Source organism: Chelonia mydas, chromosome 14, assembly GCF_015237465.2.
Source record: "Chelonia mydas isolate rCheMyd1 chromosome 14, rCheMyd1.pri.v2, whole genome shotgun sequence".
Lineage (NCBI taxonomy): Eukaryota > Metazoa > Chordata > Testudines > Cheloniidae > Chelonia > Chelonia mydas.
Window position 1 is genome coordinate 32,105,379 of NC_051254.2, and position 24,925 is coordinate 32,130,303.

At 58.4% G+C, this 24,925-nt stretch overlaps 1 protein-coding gene and 1 pseudogene across 2 annotated transcripts in view; both read left to right on the top strand.

The window, feature by feature from the left end:
* LOC102945825 (zinc finger protein 436) overlaps positions 1 to 24,925 on the top strand; it is a 1,196,575-nt gene that overhangs the window by 458,453 nt on the left and 713,197 nt on the right. The window lies entirely within an intron of this gene.
* On the top strand, positions 460 to 13,475 carry LOC119567493 (annotated as a pseudogene).

The following is a 24,925-nucleotide window of genomic DNA, read 5'->3' on the forward strand; positions in this document are numbered from 1 at the left end:
TGGGATGCCTTCTCGCTACTGAGAGGCAGGTGTGACGGTCGACTGACGGGTTCTCACCCCTCTTCCAACACTGTCCCCTGGATGGAGAGTGTGGGGTGAATACCCTGATGGGGATGGGGTATCTTGGAGTTGAAACATTTGCATCCACAATCCTCCCCGCTTTTTGCACCATAAAGGGGCAGGAAGGAGCAAGGGGCAGTTTGGAGACCCCCCCTCTCCCCAGCCCCAGTTCAATGGGGGGACATGGCAGGATGTGTGGAGCGAAGAGTTTGCAGACAGTCCCTGGCTCCCGGGTCGGGGGGCGGGGGCAGCCAACTGTGCAGACGGTCCCAGATTTATAGAAGCTGGGGACGGGGAGCTGGCAGACGCTCCCTGGCTGGGTTGGGTTGGGTGGGGCGGGGGAGGGTGAGGCGTTTGCAGACGCTCCCTGGCTGGGTTGGGTGGGGGGTGAGGCGTTTGCAGACGCTCCCTGGCGGGGGCGGAGCTCCCGGGGTCACTGTCCCTCCCAGCCTGGCTCAGGGCTTCGCTGCTCAGAGACCGAGCGAGAAGGTTCCGGGGGTGCGGATCGGGCCCCAGTCGAGCCCCTTCCCCTGGGGGGCCTGGCCCCCCCGGCCCCAGCCCCCCCTTCCCCTCCGTGTCCAGGGCCCCCCACCCCCTGGTCTGGGCCCATCCCCCGACTCAAGGCTTCGCCCCCGCGGAGTCTCCCCGCCCTGGCTGCGGGGCCCTGCGTGCCGGGGCGGGTTTGGGGGTGTTTGGAGGGAGGTGACCCCGAAACGTTTCTGCTCCGCCCCCCCCCCCCCCCCCCGCGATCCACCCTCCCTTTCCGCGCTTCTCCCTGCCTGGGTTTCCCAGGGGCCATCCCCGTGGCGCCCGGCCGGTGTGACGACACAAATCTCAGCCCTCCCCTTTTGCACCGGGGGGCACCGGCCCTGCCCTGCTCCCCACAGGCTCCTGGGGTCTGCTGGGTCCCATGAGGGGTCGGAGCTCCCCACCCCCACCCCCGCCCTGCGGCTCCTTCGCACCCCAAGAAGCAGCTGCTGCAGCAGGAGCCACCGCCTGTGAATTGGCCGAAGTTTCACGCCGACTCCCTTCCTCCGGGCGGGGAATTAGGCATCAGAGTTCAGTGCCGGGAACAGCCAACCGGCCCCGCTGGAGCCCTGCCCTGGCCTCAGCCCTTTCCCAGCCTACGGAGCTCAGCCCAGAGAGGCGGTAAATACCTGCGGGGGGGGAACGTGGCCTGTCCTGTGGCTGGGAGTTGCAGGCAGATGAATTCTGGCGGGGGGGGAATTGGCTGCTGGCACAACTCCCCGGGGGCTCGCGTGGATTCTCCATCCTGGGCCATGTGTGAAGCCGGGCGGGAGGTTTGTCTAGAAATCTGCCTACGTTCCCCCCCCCCCCCCCCCCGGTGATTCCAGTCTCCCCATCCCACCTTCCAGCTGGGAATTCTCCAGGCGGCTGGAGTGGTGGCGAGCAGAAACGAGGCTCGTAGAGTGGGGTTGGGAGCCCCTCTTGCTGACGGCAGCTCTGGCGTTCCTCGCCCCCATCCCACCCTCAGCTCCCCGCTCCTCCGCAGAGACTCCCTGCGCGCCTCAGAGCCAGATTTCTGCTGCGGGAGAAATCAACCGGCTGCCGTCCTCTTACCCTGTCGTAAGGCAGCAAATCCAAGGCCCAGGCCAAACAGCTCGGGGGTGTGGAGCAAGAACTCCAGGAGCCCCTGGGCGTGGCCAAGGGCTGGATTTCACCCCCGCTGGGGCGGGGGGTCTATGGCGACTGCTCCAGCCTGGGGTGAAAGCTGAGTAAATAGCAGGGCCGTGTCCCTGCCAAGAATGGCCAGGAGCTGGAGCCTGCTCCACAAACCTCTGCAGGGCGACAGGGGGAAGAAGGGCCTAGCTGGGTTAACAACCCCCCAGTGGCCGACCCGGGTCCCCTGCAACCCCTGTCACTGTTCCAGGGGCCCCCCAGGGGCTGGGGATAAAACCCAGCAGTCCTGGCTCCCAGCCCCCTCGTTCTAATGCACGAGTCCCCCATCTCCCTTCGTTCCGTCTGTCCGTCTGACCCCTGCAGCTCTCCTTCCTTCCATCTGTCCATCCATCCCTATACACCCCCCTATGTTTCTTTCTCCATCCCCCGACTCCCAGCTGTACCCCAGTCCCTGCCTGCCCCTCCCTGCCAGGGGCTGGTGCAGTTGGGGCAGAGCCGTGACTCTGATCTCAGGAGCTTGGGCCTGTGGGACTCCCTGCCACAGGACCTGGCTGAGCAGAGAGGTGGGGCTGGGGTCTCAGAGCCATCGCCGAATGTGTGTGTTTGGGGGGGGGGGGTCAGGGCACCCTGTGCCCATCAGTTTCCATGGGAACCCCGTATCTCATCCCCCCACCTTCCCCTCACACAGATCCCCGACCCCGGAGCCGAGATGATGAGCTGCGGCCTCCTGACCAGCTCCAAGGAGCCGGGTGAGTCAGGGCTGCGGGGGACGGTGCCGTGAGGGGGAGGGTGGCCCCATGGCTGATGTGGCTTCTCCCCCCGGTGCCCGTGGGGGGCCTGTGGCTGACGTCCCCCCTCCCCCCAGTGCCCCTGCACCGCAGCTCGGTGTCAGTGTTGATCCGAGGCTTTGTGGCGGACATGGGCTGCCAGCTGCTCTACAGGAACGAGGAGCTGGGGCCCTTGAAGGCCGTGTTCAAATTCCCCGTGGACGCCGAGGCTGCTGTCGACACCTTCCAGGCCCGGCTGCGGGGGGCCTGGATCCAGGCCCAGCTCCAGGAGAAGAGACAGGTGCTGGGTGCGGGGGTCCCGGGCGGGAGAGAGGAGAGGGCCAGGCTGGGGGGATCTCGGGGTGACCCCATCTCTCCCGGCAGGTGCATGAGCTGTACAGGGATGTGCTGATCGGGGGGGCAGGGGATCTTGGGGGATGGGGATCTCGGGGTGACCCCGTCTCTCCCAGCAGGCAGAGGAGCTGTACGGGGACGCGCTGGCCGGGGGCAGAGCTCGTTCCTGCTGCAGCAGGAGTGGGCCGGGGGCGACGTGTTCAGCTGCTCCCTGGGGAATTTGCCCCCCGGGGAGGAGGCGATGCTGACCCTGAGCTACACCTGCAAGCTGCCGCTGGAGCATGACGGGGCTGCCCGCCACGTGCTGCCGACCGTGCTGCACCCTCGCTACACGCCCCATGGTGAGACCCACAGATCCCCCTGCGCCTCCGCTACACGCCCCACTGTGAGACCCACAGGTCCCCACTCCGTGCCCTCCAGTGAGAACCACAGATCCCCTACCCCCATCACTGTGAGACCCACAGCCCTCCCCCCCCCCACGCGCCCCATGGTGAGACCCACAGATCCCCCCATACTCCCTTGCACCCTGTACCCCAGCTGTGTGCTTCCAGCCATGCTGCACCCCTTTTACATGCCTCATGTTGAGACCAGACCTTTAGGTGCCCTAGATCCCGCATAACTCCCTGTACCACATAGCCCCCAGAACCCCAGCTACACACCCCACAGTTAGTGACCCCGCAGCCTGTAACCCCCTGAAACCTCCATAGCCCCTTCTACGTACCCCACAGTGAAAGACCCACATAGCCCCCATAATGCCCCATAGGCCACTACTGTGTTCCCTGCGGTAAGTGGCCCCCCTCAGGGTCTGCAGTCCCTGCCCCAGGATATGTGATCCATCCCAGCCATCCTGAAATCCCCTGATATCCCAGCCTAATACCCCCCAATATCTCATACCCCCCATCCTCCCCCCACTCTCCCAGCCCCCTGGCCCTCACCCCTGTGTCTCTCTCTGCAGGGTGGGATGGAGAGAACGTCACCCAGGAGGCCCTGCAGGTCCTCCACGGGGAGCTGCCCTACACCCTGAGCCTAAGCGCCATGCTGCAGTCGCCCCACGGCATCGACTGCTCTCCAACTGCCCCCTCAGCCCCCTGAGCTATACAGCCGGGAACCTAACCGCTGCCCAGGTAAGGGCTCACCTGGACACCTGGGTCCTGGCCATCCCCACTGGGAGGAGGGTGCTGGGTGTGGGGTGGGGGGAGGGTTCTGGGCTGAGGGGTGGGTTCCAGGGAACGGGGCTGTGGGCTGGGGGGAAGGTCCCAGGGGGTGAGAGATGTGGTGTAGGGCAGGGGGTGGGTCCCGAAAGGGGGAGCATGGGCCAGACTCTTTAGGTGATTGTGGGGGTGGGGGATCGAGCGACACCAACGGATCTGGGGAATTTCCCAATTTCTCTGGGGAAAATCTGGACAGGCTGAAATCTGCCAGTTTGGGGATGAAATCCCTGGCAGTCGCTGGGCTCTGTAAGTCTTTAGTGTCTGGGATTTTCCCTGGCCTTGTTTCTCAGTGGAAGTAAATGGAGGTGGGGGGACCAGGAAAATGTCACCCCCAAATTGGAAAGATTTAGCCCCCCCAAAATGTCAAATTTTTGCAATTTTTCACCAGGAAAATCCAAGTTCCCGCGTTGGCCTTTGGGGTTGTTTTTCCTTCTCTTCTCTCCACCTAACCCGGGGGGGCCCAGCCAGCGTTCCCAGGGTCTGCCCCTCACCCTGTCTCCATGGGGGGGTGCCGAGCCGGGCGCGAGAGCCAGCGGGACCCTGCCCCCCCAGGAACCGTGTGGAGGTGACTGTGTGTCTGTCGCCCCCCAGGTGTCGCTGGCCCAGGCCCCCTCGTGGGACTGGGACTTGGAACTGCTGGTGTATTACACGGAGCCACACAAACCCAGCGCGGTGCTGGAGGCCCGGCTGCCCGGAGCCGAGCCAGGTGTGGGAGGGAATCCTGAACCCTACTACCCCTGGGCGGGGCGCGGAGGGGGATCCATGGGGTGGGGATCTGGGGAGGGTGAGGTAGTTGCTGAGCGGTGACATGGGATCGGGCGGGGGGGCACGGGGCAATGAGGGGGATGATGGGGGAATGGGGGGTCCTAGGACTGATGTAGGTGGGTGCTGGGGGAATCTGGAGGCAGGCGAGGGTCGGGGGACAGGAGCGGGGGGGTCTTGGCGGAGCTGGCGTTGGCAGGGCAGGGTGTCTGGGAGCAGGCAGGCACTGGGGAGCACTGCAGGTTTAGGGGGCATGGGGGAGAACTGGGGATGGGAGAGCAGGCACTGGGGGGCTGGGTATTGGGGGTGGGGAGATCTAAGAGGAGAGGGGGTGGGGGGAGGGACAGAGCAGTGGGGGTGGGTCTCTAGGGCAGTTCGAGGTGCTGACAGGGCTGGGTATTGGGATTGGGGGATCTAGGAGGAGGGTGGTGTAGGGGGAGGGACAGAGCAGTGGGGGTGGGTCTTTGGGGGCAGTCATGGGGCTCTGAGGGGGCGGCTCACAGGGACTCGACCCCATGCCCACCCCCTTTGGGGGCTGGCCCCCATCTCCCCGCAGGCTGCCTGATGGGCGACCCGGCCGTGATGATGACCCTGCTGCCCAGAGTGCCCGAGGTGGTGCCGGCCCAGAGCCAGCCGGGGAGTTCATCCTCCTGCTGGACTGCTCCGGCAGCGTGGCCTGCCCCATGGACGGCAGAGACCTCTCCCGACAGCGCATCAACAGCACCAAGATATGGCCAGACGGGAGGCTGCGCTCGGTGGGCCCGTGGTGCCGTGCCGGGGGAGCAGCCCAGGCTGGCTGGGCCCGTGGGGCTGACTCTCCATCCGTCTCTCTGTCCCCAGGAGACCCTGGTTCTACTGTTGAAGAGTTTGCCCCTGGGCTGTTGTTTTAACATCTATGGCTTTGGGTCTGAGTTCGAGTCCTTCTACCCGTGAGTCCGAAGGGCAGGGAGCGGGCTTGGCTGGGTTAGGGGGCAAGGCTGGTTAGCGAACAGAGGGTGTCTCTTGGTTAGGGGGCAAGGGTGTCTGTGGGTTAGGGGGCAGGGGGTGTCGGTGGGTTGGGGGTCAGGGCATGTCTGTTTGTTGGGAGCAGGGAGTGTCAGTGGGTTGGGGACAGGGCTGGTTAGGGGGCAGGGCATGTCTGTTTGTTGGGGGCAGGGCTGGTTAGGGGACAGGGGTGTCGGTGGGTTAGGGGGCAGGGCTGGTTAGGGGACAGGGGTGTCGGTGGGTGAGGGGGCAGGGCTGGCTGGGGGCAGGGTGTCCCTGGCTCCAGCTGTCCCAGCCCCAGACCTGTCGGCGCCCCCCGCAGGCAGAGCGTGAAGAATACCCAGCAGACCAAGGCTGAGTCCCTGCAGCGCCTCCAGCTGCTCCAGGCTAACCTGGGGGGCACCAAGATCTTGGAGCCGCTACGAGGCATTTGCCGCAGCCCCTGCCGGGACGGGCACCCACGCCAGGTACCGGGGCGCCGGGGTCAGCCGAAGGGGCATCCTGGGGAGGGCTTGGAGAGTGATTGTGGGCCCGAGGGGTGACGTGGGGGGGTCTCAGAGAGGGATGCGGGCCTGTGGGGACAGACTCACAGACTTTCAGGACAGAAGGGACCATCGTGAACATCTCATCAGGCCCCAGCTCCTCGCCCGGCCCCCCCGCCCCCCCGTGACACTGCTCAGCCCCTCGCTCCCCCCGGGGACAGCCCCGCCCCTCAGGCTGAGTCACCGGCACCCCCAAACCCTGAGTTACAGGCGTCAGGTCACGGCGACTCCCCCCAGTTGCTCCGGTTCAAACCAGTGGTGCCCCAGGCTGCTGAGGGAGACCAACCCCATCGGGTCTCTGCCAGTCTGAGCCAGGGGAAAATCCCTTCCCCACCCCACACGTGGGGGTCAGCTTGCCCAGAGGATGGGGGCGAGACCCCCCCAGCCACCCCTCTGGGAAGGATTCTCTGCAGTAACTCTGAGCCCCCCCACTCCCAGTGCCCCGCTGCCGCCCATGGGGTGTTTGCTCCCAGCTGTCGCTGTGGGCCATACGCCATTACAGGCCCCTCCTTGCCAGCCTTCCCTCCCCCCTGCCCCGCTCCCCTCGGAGGCTGTTCAAGGGGGAGACCCTGGGAGAGGGGCTGGGGGTCCTGGTGGGCAGCCGAGCGGCGCCATGGGGTTGCTCAGAGTGGGCCTGGGGCTCTGGGCCAGATGGGGGGCCGGTGCCCCTGGGGGTGTGAGCAGGGTGTGGCAGGTAGCAACCGGGGGGGGGGGGGTACCTCTGTATAGAGCTGGGAGGGGCAGCACTTTGTGCTGTGCCCAGCTCTGGGGGGTGCCCTGCAGCCCGGAGGGGCAGGGAGGTCACTGGAGGGGGGGTCAGGAGGGAGCTCCTGGAAAAGTGCCCACAGCAGTCGGTGGGTTCTTGTCTCCAGGGGCCGGTGAACAGGTGATGGGTGGGGGTCATGCCTAGGGGTTGGGGGTCACAGAGATAGGGGAGGTCAGCAGTCCCTGTCTGTCAGCCCCTCAGGAGAGATCTCTGGGAGGGGAGGGATGGGGCTGGGGGTCTCTGGGAGGGTCAGTGCGGCAGACTCTCCAGGGGGCTGCTCCCATTCCCAACAGGGAGGGGGTGTCTCTGGGGGGGTTGGGGTCCCCGGCTCTGACAGCGTCTCTCCCCCCCTCAGCCGTTCGTGTTTACGGACGGGGAGGTAGAGAACACCCAGGACATCATCGCAGAGGTGCAGAGTCACCGGGGGACCCACAGGTAACTGGGGGTGCCTAACCCCCCCCAGCCCTGCCCCCATTAGCATTACCATCGTGTGGACCCCCACCACCATAGTGCCCAGCATCTGCCCAACCCTTTGCCTCACCCTGCCTCCCAGCCCCGCCAACATGGGGAGCCCCCCCAGTCCAGCCAGCCCTACTGGCCCCTCTCCAACTGCCCTGCCCCCCCAGCACTGGATGGACCCCACCAGCTCTGCCCCTCCCCCTCCGGTCTCTGCCCCCCAGCAGGTGCTTCTTTTTCGGCATTGGGGACGGGGGCATCTGATCAAAGGCATCGCCCGGGCAGTGGGGGGAAGCGCCGAGTTCATCATCGGCCAGGACCGCATGCAGCCCAAGGTGAGAACCCAGCAGTCCTGGCTCTCAGCTCCTCCACTCGAGCCTACTAGACCCCACTCCCCTCCAGAGCTGGGGACAGGATCCAGGCGTCCTGGCCCACCCTGTGTGTCCCGGTCCCCCACCAGGTGCCGCAGTCTCTGAAGCGGGCCCTGCAGCCGGCAGTGACCGGGATCTCACTGAGCTGGGATCTGCCCCCTGGGATGCAGGCCGAGCTGCTGCACTGGGACCCCGAGGTGATCTTTGCTGGACAGCGGTGCCTCTTCTACGCCCAGCTCCGCAGGCAGCCCCAGGTGAGAGAGCGAGGTCCCCGCACTGGGATGCCCCCAGTGCTTGGGGTCAGTGACTGAGCCAGGAGCCCCACAGTCCCCTCCTGGGTGATAACTCTGACCCCTAACGATAGCCATTGGGTCAGGGGTCTCTGTGCTACCCAAGCCCCATTGATCTGAACGGGAATTGATAAATCTGACCCCTAACGATGGCCATTGGGCTGCAGGTCTCTGTACTAGCCTGGCTGCGTTGATCTCAGGGCAGGTCTACACTACAAATGTTCATCTCCTGCCGACGTAGCACTGTCTGCACGGGGGGTTAAGGTCGGTGTAACTACGCCACTCATGGGTGTGGATTTTTCATGCCCCTGAGCGATGTAGTTCTACCAAAGTATGTAGTGTAGACGAGACCTAAGTGGGGATTGATAACTCTGACCTCTGATGATGGCCACTGGGCTGGAAGTCTCTGTGCTACCCCAGCCCCGTTGAGCTCAATGGGGATTGTTATCTCTGGACCCTAATGATGGCCATTGGGCTTACTAAGCCAGCCCCCCAACTGGTGTTAATTGGGTGTATTTGCCCCCTTTGTTCTGTAATCTGGTTTTGAGGGGTCCCAGGGCATCTTCTCCCCCCTTGCATTCCACCTCTGACCAACTTTCTTTCCCCTCAGCCCCCAGACATTCCCATGGGGGGCATCACCCTTGAGTACCGCATCCAGGACCAGACCTACAAGGAGACGCTGCAGTTCTCCCTGCAGCCACAGGATGGAGACAGGTGACAGCAATGCTCCCCTGGCTCCCATCCCCCACCCCAGGCAGCTGGGTCCTACCCCTCCACGTCCTCATCCCAGCAGAACAAAGAGACAGGATGGGACCAGCCCCCCTTCTGTGGCCACTTGACCGCACTCCCTTCCCGGGGCCAGGATAGAACCCAGGAGTCCTGGCACCCTCCCCCCCCAATCCCGCTAGACCCTGCACCCCTCCCCGCAGCGGCTGGAACCCAGGTGTCCAGGGATGACCCCGTGAATCTCTCTCCCTGGCACAGGCTGCCCGTTCACCGGCTGGCAGCCAAGTCACTGCTGCTGGAGCTGGAGGGGGCTGTGGGCGTGGGGTCGGAGGGGGACTGGCACCGGGCACTGGAGGCCAGCCTGAGCTTGGGGGTCGTCTGCTCCCTCACGGCCTACGTGGTGGTGGACATGGAGCGGGGGCAGCTGGTGCAGGGGCTGCTGGTGAGACGGGATGTCCTGCTGGCAGGTAACCCCCGAAGGGACTGGGGCTCCTGGCGCCAGGGGGGGACCCAGCATGTGGGGGGAATTCAGGTGAGAGGGGGAACCTGGCACTGGGGGAGGTGGGGGGAACCTGGCGCCAGGGAGGGGGGCAGTTCAGGGAGGGATCCCAGCACGGGGGGATCCCAGTGTAAGGGGGGGGACCCAGAAGGGGCATGCGGGGGGCATCATGTTTATGGGGTAATGTCCCTTTGCCCCTCTCTCTGCCCCCCTGACTCCTGGGGGCTGTGCTGTCCCCTCCCTGCTCCAGGGCAACGGCGACCCCAATCCCCATACCTCCGGGGCATGGGGAGAGCGGGGGCGCTGGCAGGGTGAGATGGGGAGTAGCCCTCAGGGGTGTGTCCCCCCTTCCCCCCCCCCCTCGCAGGAAGAGTGGGACCTGTGCCAGACAGATGGACAGAGGCAGACAGGCATGCAGAGACCCAGAGTCAGACAGGGACAGAGACCGAGAATCAGCCGACAGACCCAGACGGGGACAGGACGGAGAGACGCAGAGAGAGAAACAGACCCAGTCAGACAGACAGACCAACCCAGACAGAGGCAGGGACAGGAGGGGCAGGCACATTGCTGTCATGAGCAGACCTGGCTAGTAGGGGCCTCTCGCCCCCCAGCATCCTGCCCTCATCCATGGAGCACAGCACCCACCCCTGCATCCCCTGGGGCTGGAGGAGGGGTCCTGGCTGAGGGGAGAAGAATGGGGCTGTGGGGACTGGATCTGGGGGTCACAGCCGGGGGGAAGGGGCAGGAGCTGGGAGATCCTGGCTGTGTTGGAGCTGTGGGGAGAGGAGGATGGGGCTGGGTGTGGGGGGTCCCAGCTCGGGGAAGGGGGCTGGGGGGTCTGGAGGAGGAGGGGTCCCAGCGGTGCGTTGGCTCTAAGTGCTGGGGGAGGGGGGGGCGGGGCGGAATTCTCTTCCCTCCCTTTGCTTCTCTGGGTCTGTTTTCGTGTCCGTCTGTTTCTGTGTCTGTCCATCTGCTCCCTAAATTTCGATTTCATCATGGACTATATGGAGGTGATAGACTGGGTCTGGATAGACCCCATCTGCGAGCGGCCGGCGAGCGGAGTGCGCCTGGACGAACCGACCCAGCGCAGCGTCTTCGGGCGCTTGTCCCGTGACTTGGCTGCGGCACGTGAGTACCACTGCCCCGCCTGCCTGCAGCTCCCAAAGTCCAGCGCCGGCCATCGCCTCCCTCGCAAGCGCCTGTCCTGGCTCCGTGGCCTCCCAAAGCTCAGCCGGGGGGGGCCAACACAAGGGCAGACAGTCCTGCAATCAGGGGGCCCCACCGGAGACGGCACCCCAGAACGGTGAAGGGGGCTGGGAGTCAGGACTCCGGGGGTGGGCAAACGCCAGGGTGACGCTTCATCGGGTTAGAGACCCATGTGCCCTGAAGGTCACGGAGCTGTGCAAGTCTTTAAAAACTACATAGAAAACGAAGGAAATTCCTGGGTAAAAAACCTTGGTGTCACTGAGGGAGGGGGAATTCTTGGCTGTTTTTTTAGTGTCGTGGAGCAAATTATCTTGAAAGAAAATGAATACAAAAATAAGGAAACCCCCAGGCAAAAAACTCTGTGAAGGTGGAATTTGGGGTGTGAGTGTGTCAGTGAGCTAAGGGTGTGTGTGGGGGGCGGGGATCAGTAGTTTTTCGTAACAGGAATGTCTCTGAGCAGTTTTCTCTGAAATAAACCCAGAGGGAAATTCCCAGGCAAAAAAACCTTGTGAAGCTGGGTCTGAGCTTGGAGGTTTGTACAGGCGAGTTCAGGGGCAAAAGTCTTTATTGGCACCTTCTGGTTTATAAACGAAGAAACCCACGAAAGGCAGAAATTTTAAAGTGAAGGTTACCTTAAAACCTGCATTTGGAGAGTCTGGAAATACAAAGTGACTGTAGCCCAGATAAAGTTAACTCTGCCCCGTAACCCTGGCCCATGCATGGCTATACTATCATACAGACTCTGTAACATCCCATCCCCCGCTACCCCTTTAGACTCTTGTGTCTCTCTCCAGCCGTAGGTCTGTATCGCAGGTTGTAGTGGGGGATGATCCCGGGGTCAGACTGTGTTTGAGAAACACTGTGGGGTCGTGGAATTAATGCCTGGGCAGGAACAGTCACAGGGAGTTGGGTGCCTATCTCCGATTGAAAGTTAATTATCATCCCATGGGTCCAAGAAGGGGCAGAGTTAAGGATGTCTGTGGTGGGGTAAAGGGTGCAGAAGAGCAGGTAAAGCGTGCAGAGGAGCAGGACACCCATGAAGGGACAGAGTTAAGGCCACACAGAGGGTGACAGTTAAGGTTGTTGGCTGTCCCCCAGCCTGGACAGGCCATGTCGCTGTTCTGTACCCACAACCCTGTGCCAGCCCCATCTCTGCGTGTCTCTCCCCAGAGTGGGCACCGGAGGAGTCTCCCTTGCTGAGGCTGGTGTCTCTGCAAAATGCGGATGTCTTGTGGAACATGGACCCCCGGCTGGCTGCTGTGCTGGGGGTGAGCGAGACCGACGCCAGGGGGAGGATACCCAGTGAGGTGAGCAGGGGTGCAGAGGAAAGGGGAGAGATCTGAGGCAGGTGCCATGGATTGGGCCTGTTCTCATCTGGGAGCAGAGATTGGGGGTGACCCAGTCGGAGTTGGGGGGAGTCTGAGGGTGACTGGATTAAAGGACCCCTGAACCTGGAGCCCAGTGGGCGAGGCGGGCCCAGATCGGGGGGCTGGGAACCCCCTAACGGGATCGGAGCATTGGATCGAGGGGGCCCAGGGCCACATGGAGGCGCCCAGGTTGGGTCCTGTCTCAGGCCATCTCTCTACTCCCTGGACATGGCACTGGGCATCTGGGTAGAGGGTCCACGGTGCTGGAGCGGGGGCAATAGGAACCCTCCGAGTCGGGCTGGGGGGATGGAGTAGGGGGTCCCTAGGGAAGGGGGAGGGCTGGGTGAGGGATGGAGGTCAGGGGAGGGCGCCAGGCTGGGTGCTGACTCAGGCTGTCTCTATCCTGCCCCCCACAGGACGTGACCCCCAGCATCTGGGCCACGGTGCTGGCCATGGTCTGGCTGCACGGCCGGGCCGTGGGGTAGCGTGGCGAGTCGAGCTGCTGGAGGCCAAGGCTGTGGGCTGGGTGCAGGACTGAGCAGGTGAGAGGGAGCCTGGGGGGTGGGGGGCAGGGACAGTGTCCAAGGTCTCGACCCTGAGAGCCCCTGCCCCATGGGGCCCCTGAGCCTGGGCCCCAGGAACCTCCATCCTCACGCCCCTGTCCCCACGGCCCAGAGCCATGAGCCTGCCCCCCATGTCCTATAGCCCAGCCCCCTTCAGGGCCCTGAGAGCCTGTGCCCAATGGGTCCCCATTCCTGAGATTCCTGCCCCCCAGGGCCCCACAGCCCAGCCCTCGAGAGCCCCCATCCCCAGCCTCTCCCCATCCCAATCCCAGCACCCTTCCGGGGTTTTCATGCCCCGCCCCCCAGCACCTTTACTTCCCAGCTTCCCAACCTCCACGCCAGTCCCCCACGTGTTGTGAGCTCTCTTCCCTTTGCCCCCAGGCCCTCCCCTCGTTCCCCGGGCTGGTGTCTCTCCAGTGCCCCCCCTCTCATTTCAGGGGCCCAGCTGAGCGAGTGCCTGGAAGCCGCCAACGCCCTGCTGGGCTGCACTGTTGGCCCTGCCATCTTCGGGCTCTGAGCCCCCTCCAGGATCCCTACACGCGCTCCCCAAACTACCCTGGGCGTCCAACTGGGAGACCAAGGGCCAGCAGGGGACACTGGGTGCAGACCCACCTGGCCGGCCTGTGCCCAGCCCGGAGCAAACCCCCAGCTGGGATCCCACCTCTGCCACCAGTTCGGATGCATCTGCCTCCCACTGGCTGAAGAGGAGCGATGGCTGCCCCCCGGCTCCACCCCACTCTGACCCACTGTTGAGTAACCCCCGCGCTGCTCACAGCCGCTGCCTCCTCTCCGCATTGTGGGGGAGTCCTCGGGATCGCCTGCATCAGCAAATTTGCGGATGATACTAAACTGGGTGGAGTGGTAGATACGCTGGAGGGGAGGGATAGGATACAGAAGGACCTAGACAAATTGGAGGATTGGGCCAAAAGAAATCTGATGAGGTTCAATAAGGATAAGTGCAGGGTCCTGCACTTAGGACGGAAGAATCCAATGCACTGCTACAGACTAGGGACCGAATGGCTAGGCAGCAGTTCTGCTGAAAAGGACCTAGGGGTTACAGTGGACGAGAAGCTGGATATGAGTCAGCAGTGTGCCCTTGTTGCCAAGAAGGCCAATGGCATTTTGGGATGTATAAGTAGGGGCATAGCGAGCAGATCGAGGGACGTGATCGTTCCCCTCTATTCGACATTGGTGAGGCCTCATCTGGAGTACTGTGTCCAGTTTTGGGCCCCACACTACAAGAAGGATGTGGATAAATTGGAGAGAGTCCAGCAAAGGGCAACAAAAATGATTAGGGGTCTAGAACACATGACTTATGAGGAGAGGCTGAGGGAGCTGGGATTGTTTAGTCTACAGAAGAGAAGAATGAGGGGGGATTTGATAGCTGCTTTCAACTACCTGAAAGGGGGTTCCAAAGAGGATGGCTCTAGACTGTTCTCAATGGTAGCAGATGACAGAACGAGGAGTAATGGTCTCAAGTTGCAGTGGGGGAGGTTTAGATTGGATATTAGGAAAAACTTTTTCACTAAGAGGCTGGTGAAACACTGGAATGCGTTACCTAGGGAGGTGGTAGAATCTCCTTCCTTAGAGGTTTTTAAGGTCAGGCTTGACAAAGCCCTGGCTGGGATGATTTAACTGGGACTTGGTCCTGCTTCGAGCAGGGGGTTGGACTAGATGACCTTCTGAGGTTCCTTCCAACCCTGATGTTCTATGATTCTATGAATGTAGCACATTTCTTCGCTTTTTACAAATGACTGAGGGGTCCCTCTGTAAACATCCCCCGGCCCCCACCCCAGAGGTGGCTGCACTGACCTCGCCCTGCATGAGCCATCCAGTGTCAACCTAGTCCCATCTGCACGGAGTTCAGCTACTGGACAGCCAGGCAGACCAACAGGATCTTTGCTTGTCCAAACATGACCTCCTTTTGTCGTAATGGCAGTTTTCTCTTTGCTGGACAATCCTGAACACAAACACGAGCACAGTGATTGTCTTAATTCTTTATTTCCTCTCTGCCTAGGTCCAGACTAGAGCTGGTCAGACATTTTCCAGCTGAACAGTGCTGTGTTGGCAAATGCAATTCCGTGGTGAAGGCTGAAAGGTGGAATCAGGCAGCAGATGGAGGAAGCTTGCCCCGTGCTGCGTGTTGTGAATCCGTCCCCGTTCACCAGCTGCTGAATTCTCTACCACAGGAAGAAATGCTTCAAAACCTGACCGTTCATCTTGACAGTTAATGCTCACACTGTGTCCATCCTGGGCAGCACTGGGCCCTTCTCAGGACATCCTGGGACTCAAGCAAACGATGAAAGAACTCAGCTGGTTAATTCCCTGGAAAGAAAGTGCTATTTTTATCAAGAAACCGCAGGAACATAAGGAAGAAGCAAACAGTTTTCCCACTTCATGTTAACCAGCACTGACCCCCTTTGAACAGCTTTCACCATATGACTCTGTGCTGGGCGGTGTCCCTATTTCAGCCTTTCCGTGTCCGAGAAGGCAACTCAACAAACTCAATTTACAGCCACATTGCGCAGCGACTCCAGGGAAGGATAAAGATACCAGGTAATGGATTAATTGCCTTAAGGCCTGAAAGAATGCTGCCCTGGGACTGAGATTTCCCCAAAGGCCAGATGGAATTCAGAGATCTTAATTCTCACTTCCCGCTATGAATAGTGGAACTTCAATACCAGCGGTGACACCCTGGCCCCATTGAAATCAAAGGCTGTTTTGTCTTCGACTTCAACGGGCACAGTATTTTAACCCATATTACGAGGCTTTTGCAAATTACGAGGCTTTTGCAAATTGAAAATCCCAACCTACTATCCTGTTCCAAATCCAATGAAGTCAGAGGAAAGGCTCTTTCAGAGAGAGCTGGGGAACCAGCTCCCATTGAAAACTCCAGCCGGATTGAGTCTTTCCAGTGGTCTTTAGATAAACTCCGTTGGTAGAAGCTGATTGCCTAGCTCCCTTCGGCGCCTTTGGATATCCCAGCTGACTCCAGTGAACTTTGAAGCAGACCCAGACTGTATTTCTGAGCCTTTAGATAGATAGATAGAAAATCCACACACAGAATAACAAAATAAAATCATACAACCATCTGTACTCACACGTATGTGACCATAAACAGCCTCACGTACTGTAGCACACCCATTAATGTATGAACCCTCCAGCCTGTAATGCCCCATCCGTACCCATCTGGTCCTGGGTCCTAGGTCCTCTCCTTGGCTCTGGCTGGGCTTGACATGCTAGCGACTAGAGCAGGGGACTGGCCCATGGCGTTCCCGGGTTCTGTTTTGGTTCCTGGAGGCAAATGTGGCCTAGTGGGTTGAGTAGGGGGGATTGGGACTCAGGACTTCTGGCTTCTACTGTGGTAAAAGCATCACAGAGAAACCAAGACAAGAAACGGATGTAAACACACTGAGCATAGCAGGAGTCACCCGTCAGTCTTATGGGGCCCCAGCAGGTCAGAGTCTTTCCAACGCTTCCGCCAGCCCAGAAGGTCCTGTCCATAGATGGGTCCGAGTCAGTTCAAGCTCATCCTTTCAGAGCAAAAGTCCTTTCTTTGTTTCCTCGTTTCTGGAAAAGCCAGCTTGACCCGATGTGTGCGAACACCCGTGAGGGCATGGAACTTCTGTGGAGCGGATCAGTTTGCGGTGAGGTGTCTACACTGCATTGTAAACCCATTGTAAGGCTTGTGGACTCGGTGTTTCCAAGCCCGTGCTTGAGTGTCCACGCTGCATTGGAAGCCTGGGTTTACAATGCTGGGTATGGGTTAGCTGTGTTAACATGTCCATACTGCACTGTGCAGACCTTCTGACTCGGGTCTTCGGCTTGACCCACGTCCACACTGCACAATGACAGGGCTTGGATCCGAGTCTCAGTGGGAGTCGGGCTCTGACCCATCCTCCGAGCAGCATCCTAGGACCCTGGCCCTGAGTGCTTCCTGCGCTGAGTCAGACTGACCTGTGTGCACGCAGAAGGGGGCCTTGGGCTCAGACATGAGTCAGAGCCCGGGCGTAGGGTGCAGTGTAGACATAGATAGTGAGTTGCTTTGCTTTACTCACCCCTCCCCTGGTATTTTTGGTTCCTGGAGGAGCTGATATAGTCCTCCCCCATGGAGTTATATACAATTCCTGGCCCACAATGATACATAAACTTAATACAGTGTGGTCCTCAAAATATTGATGGGGTGCGATATCTAAGACTGGCCTGCAGAGAGCATCCCAGTGATGCACTGGATTGGGGAACATGGGTGCTGAGTTCAATTCTCAGCTCTATCACCGAATCATAGCGTGACCTTGGGTAAGTCACTTCATTGCTTTGTGCCTCAGTTTCCCCTTTGAAAAATAGGGATGAGGATGATGATGATATTCCCACTTCCAGTTGTGCTATGAGGATAACTCGAAAAATACTTGGGAGTCAGACACGACAGTGCTGGGTGCGGTATAATACCTAGGGTAGATACATGAAGGGTAACATCTTGGTCAGTTACTGAAGCAGAAATAGTTCTGAGCAAGAAACTTTACTTATCAAATGTATATTTCACACCTCCTCTTGGAATAAATCCTTTAATCTTTGAGTCAGCGAGAGTAAACCTAGACCATCCCTGACAGGTGTTTGTCCAACCTGGTTTTAAAAACCTCCAGTGATGGGGATTCCACAACCTCCCTTGGAAGCCTGTTCCAGAGCTCAATTACCCTGAGAGAGTTTTTCCTAATATCCAACCTGAATCTCCCTTGCTGCAGATTAAGCCCATTGCTGCTTCTCCTCCCTTCAGTGGCAATGGAGAAAAATGGATCACCGTCCTCTTCAGAACAGCCCTTTGCTTATTGGAAGCCTGTTGTTGGGTCCCCCTCAGTCTTCTGGTCTCAAGGCTAAACATGCCCAGTATTTTAACCTTTCCTCACAGGTCAGGTTTTCTAACTTTTTGATCATTTTTGTTGCTCTCCTGTGGACTCTCTCCAATGTGTCCACATTTTTCCTTAAGTGTGGTGCCAAGAACCGGACACAGTACCCCAGCTGCGGCCTCGCCAGGGCCGAGTAGAGCAGGACAGTTACCTCCCGCGTCTTACATACGACACTCCTGTTAATACAGCCCAGAATGCGACTAGTGCTAGGGCCTGGGTTATACACGAGGGAAGATGAGATGGTCCCATAGTTTCCAAGGCCAGAAGAGACCAGTGAGTCATCCCCTCCCGCCCAGTCCCTATAATGCTTTTCCCTCTCATTCCTTATCCTTTGCTGCCCTCTGGCGACCGCATGAAGCAACCAGAATTTCATGGACATCTGCTGTATTCTCGATCTTTTCTCTTTACCGGTTCGCTTCCAAATGCTTCCCATTTGTCAGTCAAAACTCCTAAGCAGCAAGGGCTGGTTGGGGCGCTTGGACTGTGGATGGGATCGCAGCGCCCCAGGCACCCACCAAGATTTGCCTTTGTATTAAGTCACCAGCAGGGAACACATGTAGGCCCCAATCCTGGTGAGACAGGGCCAATGGGAGCTTGGCCTTTGATCTCAGTGGGGACAGGTTTTGCCCCCACTGTCTGTCTAGGTAGGTAAATGCCTCTGAGCACGGTCATGTCTGAGCACACGCAGGGAGGAGATGAATCCAGTGGAGCTACGGCTGGGTCACAGCACCTGGGGATCTGCCCAGTGACTCCAATGGAGCGACGACTGATTGTGGGCCAGATCCTCAGCTGGAGCCAGAGTTTAAGGTTGATATATTCCAGTCCTAACTAGGTGATTTGGACACACAATTCCCATCACATTTAGTTTGAAAACATCAACCTAAGCGACGCGCTCAGTGCCACACAGGGCGTCTGGGGCAAAGCCAGGAACTGAGCTGGGAGTTCCGAGGGCCAGTCCAATGCCTCCAACACACGCTCAGCCGTCACCGCCACGCTGGGGTCCGTGGGTGAGGATCTTTGGCCTGTGCTATGCCCAGAACAGACTGTATCACGGGGGTCCCTTCCAGCCTTGGAACAGCTGGGAATCTGAGTCTCCTGGCGAAACTGATCCGTGGCTGTTCAAAACAATCGTTTAGCATTAAGCATCCTGCTCCTCAATGAAAATTGCAACCTCTGCTTTTCCCAAATGAACAGCTTTAGGAAGATTGATTTGTGGCCAACATTTTCAAATTGGGGGACCTAAAATTAATAATAATTAGGCACCTAAATCCGACTGAATTTCAATGGGATTTGGACATCTAGCTTCTATAAAGGTGCTTTCAAAGTGCCAAACTTAGCTCTCATCTGGCACAACCGTAGACCTCAGCCCCATTTGGCGAAACTGAGGCACAGAGAGGAGATGGGTCACACTTTCAAAAGCATCTACTCCTAGTATCCAGAGGGACAGGTTTTTAAAGGTATTTAGATGCTTTGTGGAATTTTCACAAGTGCTTAAAGAAGTTAGATGCCTAACTCCCCTAGAAATGAAGAGAAATTGGGCATCCAAATCCCTTCGGCAGTTTGAAAATCTTAGCCTTAACGTCTCTATTTTAGTCTGGGTGTGTTTTTTCAGGATTGTTGGGCAGCCCTGGCTCCCAGACAGGTCACTGAGAAATGCAGGTGCCCAACACACCTACAAGTCTGGCCACTTTGCTTAGTAGGGATTTTTGCTGGCTAACTTTAGGCACCTGAGTTTGAAAACTTTTGCCTAAGTGATTTGGCTGAGGTCGCAAAGAAAGTCAGGGCCAGCTCCGATATTAAAGCTAAGGTCGCTGGATCCCCATCACGTGCTCCAAACTATTCTTATGAATTCTTCTTCTTCTCCAAACTTACACCAGTGAGACCAAGGTTAGAAACTGACCTCTGGAGACAAATCAGGGTCTCAGGTGCCCCAATGCATTAGCCCCACTTAAGTCACGGAAGGTGAATTCTGATTCACACTATGAAGACCCAGAACTATAACAGAAGTTTAACATTTTTGGTGATATATTGCTCTGTGTGTATGTGTATATGTGAGGAAGGGGGAATTTTTGGTAATATTTTTACGACCTCACTATGTGCCTCAGTTTCCCCTCTATGGCATGTGGTTACCCAGTGCGGGGAAAAGGACTCTGTGTGTTTTCAGGAAAGGCTAAAAGACAGAGGAGTGTGCGTGTCAGCTCCCTGTCTGGGTGGCATGAAGAGTCGTTAAGGAACTGGTTGAAACTGACCCAGATGAACAAGGGGGCCAGCGAGACAATGCCAGCGCTGCCTGGATTTCCCCCCTTCTCGCAGGGAAGCTGAGCCAAGACACCCACCTGCCAGCTGGAGAACGGAGGACTGCGAAGGGGTGAGCTGGGGGGTCAGAGATGGCTTCTGGATGCTCTCTCTCCTGGGAACTGACTACAGAGGTTCGACAGACACACAGACACAGCCTGGACATGGGGTTCACTGCGGCTGGGCGGGGCCCCGGGCTGACCAGAACGGACGACGTATTCACCTTCATTTCTCTGTACTAACTTAAGAGCTTCCTAGGCTGTGTCCACGTGACTAATAAACCCAGCTGTTTTGCACACGCTGCCCGAGTGTCACTGCAAATCCTGGGGGAGGCGCCCAGGTCCCTGCACAGTGGACACGTCTCTCTCAGGAGTCTGGCTCCGCTGGACAGAGCTCACGGGATGAAGCAGGGGGGCTGGAGCCCCAGAGGGTCAGTCCAGGAGGTGGTGAGGCCACGTGGCCTCCCCTGAAGGGACAGTGAGACCCTTTGGGGGTCTGGCCCATCGAAGGGGATCCTCCAAGGGACTGTTCCAAAGCCGGGGGCGCAGCACGGATCCTGTGGATCTGGGACAGTATGTCCAGACAGTATGTCTGCCGGAGGCTGTGGGATCTCCTGTGTATTTGTGTGTGTGTTTTGTTGTTGTCCCCTGCTGGAGGGAATGAGACCTGCTCAGTGTGTGGGTGCAGGTGCATGCATCCCTGCTGTCCTCTTCCCTCTCTTGGGTGTGGGGGTGTGTGCATATTTCTCTTCTGCGCCCTCTTGGAAGGAAGGACACTTGTTCTGTGAGAGTGGGTGGGTGAGGGGGGAGAAGTGCAAGCTGCTTTGTGATGCATGGAGACAGCTCAGTTCTGGCCTGGGCCTGGCCTGGCAGGGGCTGCCGGAGCTCAGAACTCCACAGAAATACCAGAGCTCTGAGGATGCAGGGCCTGGGCCAGGCTCCTTCGCCTGCGTGCTGCAGACAGGACAGGAGCACTGCAGGAGGAGAGCTGCCGGTCACAACTATGGTGCATTGACAGAGCTCTGGTGGGGGGTGAACTTGGATCGCAGAGGGTCAGGACGGATGGGAACTGTCAGCGCTGTGTGTTTGGGGCAGGGCAGCAATGACAGCTCTTTGCTGTGATGTATGGGCAGCGTTAGGACGGGCACAACAGGGGTATTGTCAGTCAGGGCTGAGATCCCTCAGCAGAGCTGTCAGTGAGTCAGGGCTGGGACCTCAGGGGGCTGCGGGTCGGGATTGAGGGGCAGCAGCACAGCTGTGTGTGTGTGAGCCCAGAGATGGAAAGGGGTGGGGGAGAAGGGGGCTGTGGGTTAGGACCGAGGACATCGGCAGAGGTAGGGGTTGCGGGCAGGACAGCAATGCCCGTCAGTCACTGAGGCCTAGAAACCTGGAATTGCCATTTGCTCACTGCCCCTGGGCCGTGACGCCTTTGCTAACCTCCTGTGAAACTGAGGTTTGTTTACATGTCTGTTTCACTGGAGCCCCTCCCCCCCCAAGCCTCTCACATTCCCTCACTATGTGAGGGTCTGATGGAATTTATGAAGGGGGGGGATCACCTGTCACGGGCGCTGGGAATGAACGGCTTGACTCTTTTGACTTTACCCATCAGAGCTATCTGCATAGGAACAGACCCGTCCCTTCCTTTGTCTAACTTTAATCAATGCCTCTGACTTTCTGTTCTAATCAGCCCCCACGAGACTGCCACCGAGACTGGCATTTCCCAGCAGTGTTGCCATTCTAATGGCCCGCAGCGGGACCCATTAAAGCAACAAGTAACTTTGTTTCTGCTGCTGGCCCGTAATTCCTCGAGAGGGTTGTCAGCTCTCCAGGCCGGGCCCAGCCCTGTGCTGGGCTGAGCCCTTCTCGGAGTGCTCATTAAGACATGCGAAGTTCTAATGACCAGTGTGTCCTCCTGTCGGTCTCGGTACACTCACAGACGCTGCAAGGCTAATTGGAGAGAGTTCTTTTTAGAAGGAGCTTTGCTAACAGGAATGGTTTTAATGAGCACAGAATGAGCCTTTTGGGTTGGTTTTTTTTGTTTGTTTTTTTTAAATATTTTTGTCCTAAGCAGAGCGTCAGTGAAATTAATGTGTTTCTAATGAAATGGATCCAGGCTGTACAGAAGGTCACCATCGCCTCCTGCAGCACCCCTTGCAGCTGAGGGGCTGCTGGGTGCTGCCTCTGTCTTCCCCCCGGAGATCACTTTGACTTTAAGGCTAGTAGGGACCATCATGATCATCTGGTCTGCCCTCCTGCCCATCGCAGGCCACAGAACCTCACCCACCCACTCCTGGAATAGACCCCCAACCTCTGGCTGAGTTACTGAAGTCCTCAAATCTTGATTTAAAGACCTCAAGTGACAGACAATCCACCATTTACACTAGTTCAAGCCAGCAAGTGACCCCTGCCCTGCACTGCAGAAGAAAGCGAAACCCCCCCAGGCTCTCTGCCGGTCTGACCTTGGGGAAACCCCCACAAAACCTGCATGTTCCCACATCAACTTTTGAATTAATCACACATGTATCTCTATGAGTTAACGCTCCATTCACCTTAGTTCATAGCACTGTCAGGGTGCTCACAGCAAGAGAATCTCTCCTGACTCATGCCAAGGAGAATAAACACATGCAAAAAAGAAAAAAAGTTGACATAATCTCCCCTCTCTTAGGGTTGGATTTTCAAAGGGCTTTGAGAGGGATTTAGAGGCCCAGCTCCCCTGGAATTTCAGCTGGCCCCCGTAAGCCTCTTTGACAATCCTGGGCTCTATCATTTTCTTCACTAACTTGGTGTTTATCTCATGGGAGGCAGTGGCTGGGGAGCTGGGAGCCTGCTGTCTATTTCCATGCCTACCACTGACCAGCTGGGTGACCCTGAGCAAATCACATGACTCCTCTGTGCCTCGGTTTCCCCATCTGCAAAAGGGGGTTAGCCATGCTTCTCTTTCTTTGTAAGGACTTTGAGCTCAAGAAAATTGCACTGGGTATGTGGGTGTGATGGGGTGTCCACCCCACACAAGCCCTGAGTGGGTTAATGTGGGCTGGAAGGGGCCAATTAACCTTCGATGCTGCACCTGGAGGGAAACCAGGGCTTGATAGGACCTAATGGCAGGTGAAGCCCAGCTGTGGGAGGAGCTGGGCGAGCATTATCAAGCCAGGAAGCCCATGCAGGAATGAGCTGCTGGGAGGCAGGATGTCTGCAGTTGTTCCTTGGAGAGAAAGGGAGTTGGCCTGGGACAAGGAGGAGATCCAGGGGGATAAAGAAGCCCTGGAGCTGTGCCCTGAGCCAGGGAGTCTGACGAGAGCTGTAGAGGAGTGAAGTAGCGAAGGGGTGTGGAGGAAGCTCCAGGGGTGAACCCAGAGGTAGGCAAGGAGATAGACCCGGTTGCTGCAGCCCAGCGCTCTGAGACTGAGCAGGCCTAGCGTGCTAGTCAGAGGGTACCTGGGTCCCCCCACCAGCAAAGTGGCCCAGGACCTGGCATTGGGACAGAAGCTGCCTGAGAAGGCAAATGGACAGCTTGTTGGCTGGGACTGCGTTACCCTGGGGTACCACATAGTGACCTCTCCGGAGGGCTGAGTCACAAGAAGGGAGCACCCTGAGTTATAGGGAGGGGTAGCAATGTAAACAACTAATGGAAGAGGACACCAGGTGGGGTGAGAACTGATTCCCAGACCGAGCCAGGAGGAGGTGTCCCTGCGTTGAGTCACTCCCTTCCCAGGGAGATGAGGCTGAGATTTCGAAAGTGCCGAGGGGATTTGGATGTCCACAACCAGCTGAATGGCAGTGAAAGTCTGTGTGTGTCTGTCCTAAGGTCAGGGCTAGCTCATGCGCATTTACAGAGATGCCCTGATCACTCCAGTTTATGGTCCCCACATAGCTCTGCAGTATTTTTTGGGGTGGGGGGAAGGGCCCTGCCTGCCTGCCTGCCTATGGGGGTCTGACCCCTTCTTCTAGTTTCCTCCTACCTGAATCAGGTTCAGGTGGAGCTTGCCTTTCTGTGGGCCAGGATCTGGGGAGCCCTTGCCCCTCTGGATGGGGGAGCTGAGAACAGGCAGGCTTGGGGCATGCACCGAGGACACACTGCTGAGAAGGGGGGTGCTTGACACACCAGAAACTCTCCAGCCCTGGGGTGGGGGGAGAGGAACCCCCTCTGAAGTGAATGGGGGCAGTTCATGTGCCTCAGAGCTGTGCTTTCAGGCTGTATTGAGCCCTCCTGGGTGTTCTCTTTCAGCTGAGAACCTCTCAGGGAGATGAGTGGGCCACTTCCCACCTCTCTGAGCCCAATCTGCTGCAGATAGATGGGTGGATCCCCTCCCCTTCATTCTCCCCCAGCTTCATACAGTAATGGAGTGCCAGGGCAACTCTGCCCTAGCCAGGGTTGGGAAGCCCTTCTTGCTAAGTGGATGACTCCAAGTGCTCTAAAATTCACATGCTTATGCAGATTGTCTTAAAACTTGCCATAGCAGTCCTGGTAGCAACTGCAAACATTGCGAGGCACTGCTATTGCACTAAACCAGTGGTTTTCAGCCTGTAGTCCACAGATCCCTTTGGGGTCTGTAGTCTGCCTAAGATTTCCAGAGGGGTGCATACCTTCCTTGGAAATTTTTTAGAGGTCTGCAAATTAATAAAGCTTGAAAGTCACTTCACTATAACCAAAGTATGGGGAGGAACACTGCGGAATCACAGAGCAACCGTGTGGCTGAGTGGAAAGCTTGTGCCCTTCCATGCCATTGCGTTCAGCAAAACTCAAACTTTGGGTAAGGTAAAAGCCCGAGTCACCTTAACTCTGCCCTCAGTGCGTGCTGCTCCTTCCCCCCCCCCCCCCAACCCCCACGACCCAAATACACACACTGCCTCTCTGCCTTGTCACGGAAATGGACGGATACATCTGCAGCTGTCCGGCCCTCAGTGCTGAGCCAGGCCCTGTAAAATGTAACCAGACTTTTACAACTATGATGCTTCTCGGGGTGCCCAGGGCTGGGAGTCACCTTGTTACCCCCTGCCTCCAACACGAGGGAGTCCTGCCTGTGCTGGCTGAGTGAGAGCTCCGGACACAACTGGCCGCTCAGACGCTCTCCTTTGGTCTCCACCGGCCCTGCAGCCTCACAGTCGATGCGCCCCAGCTCCTGAGTCCCTCCAAAGTGTCTCCTTCTGGCATCCACCCCGATCGC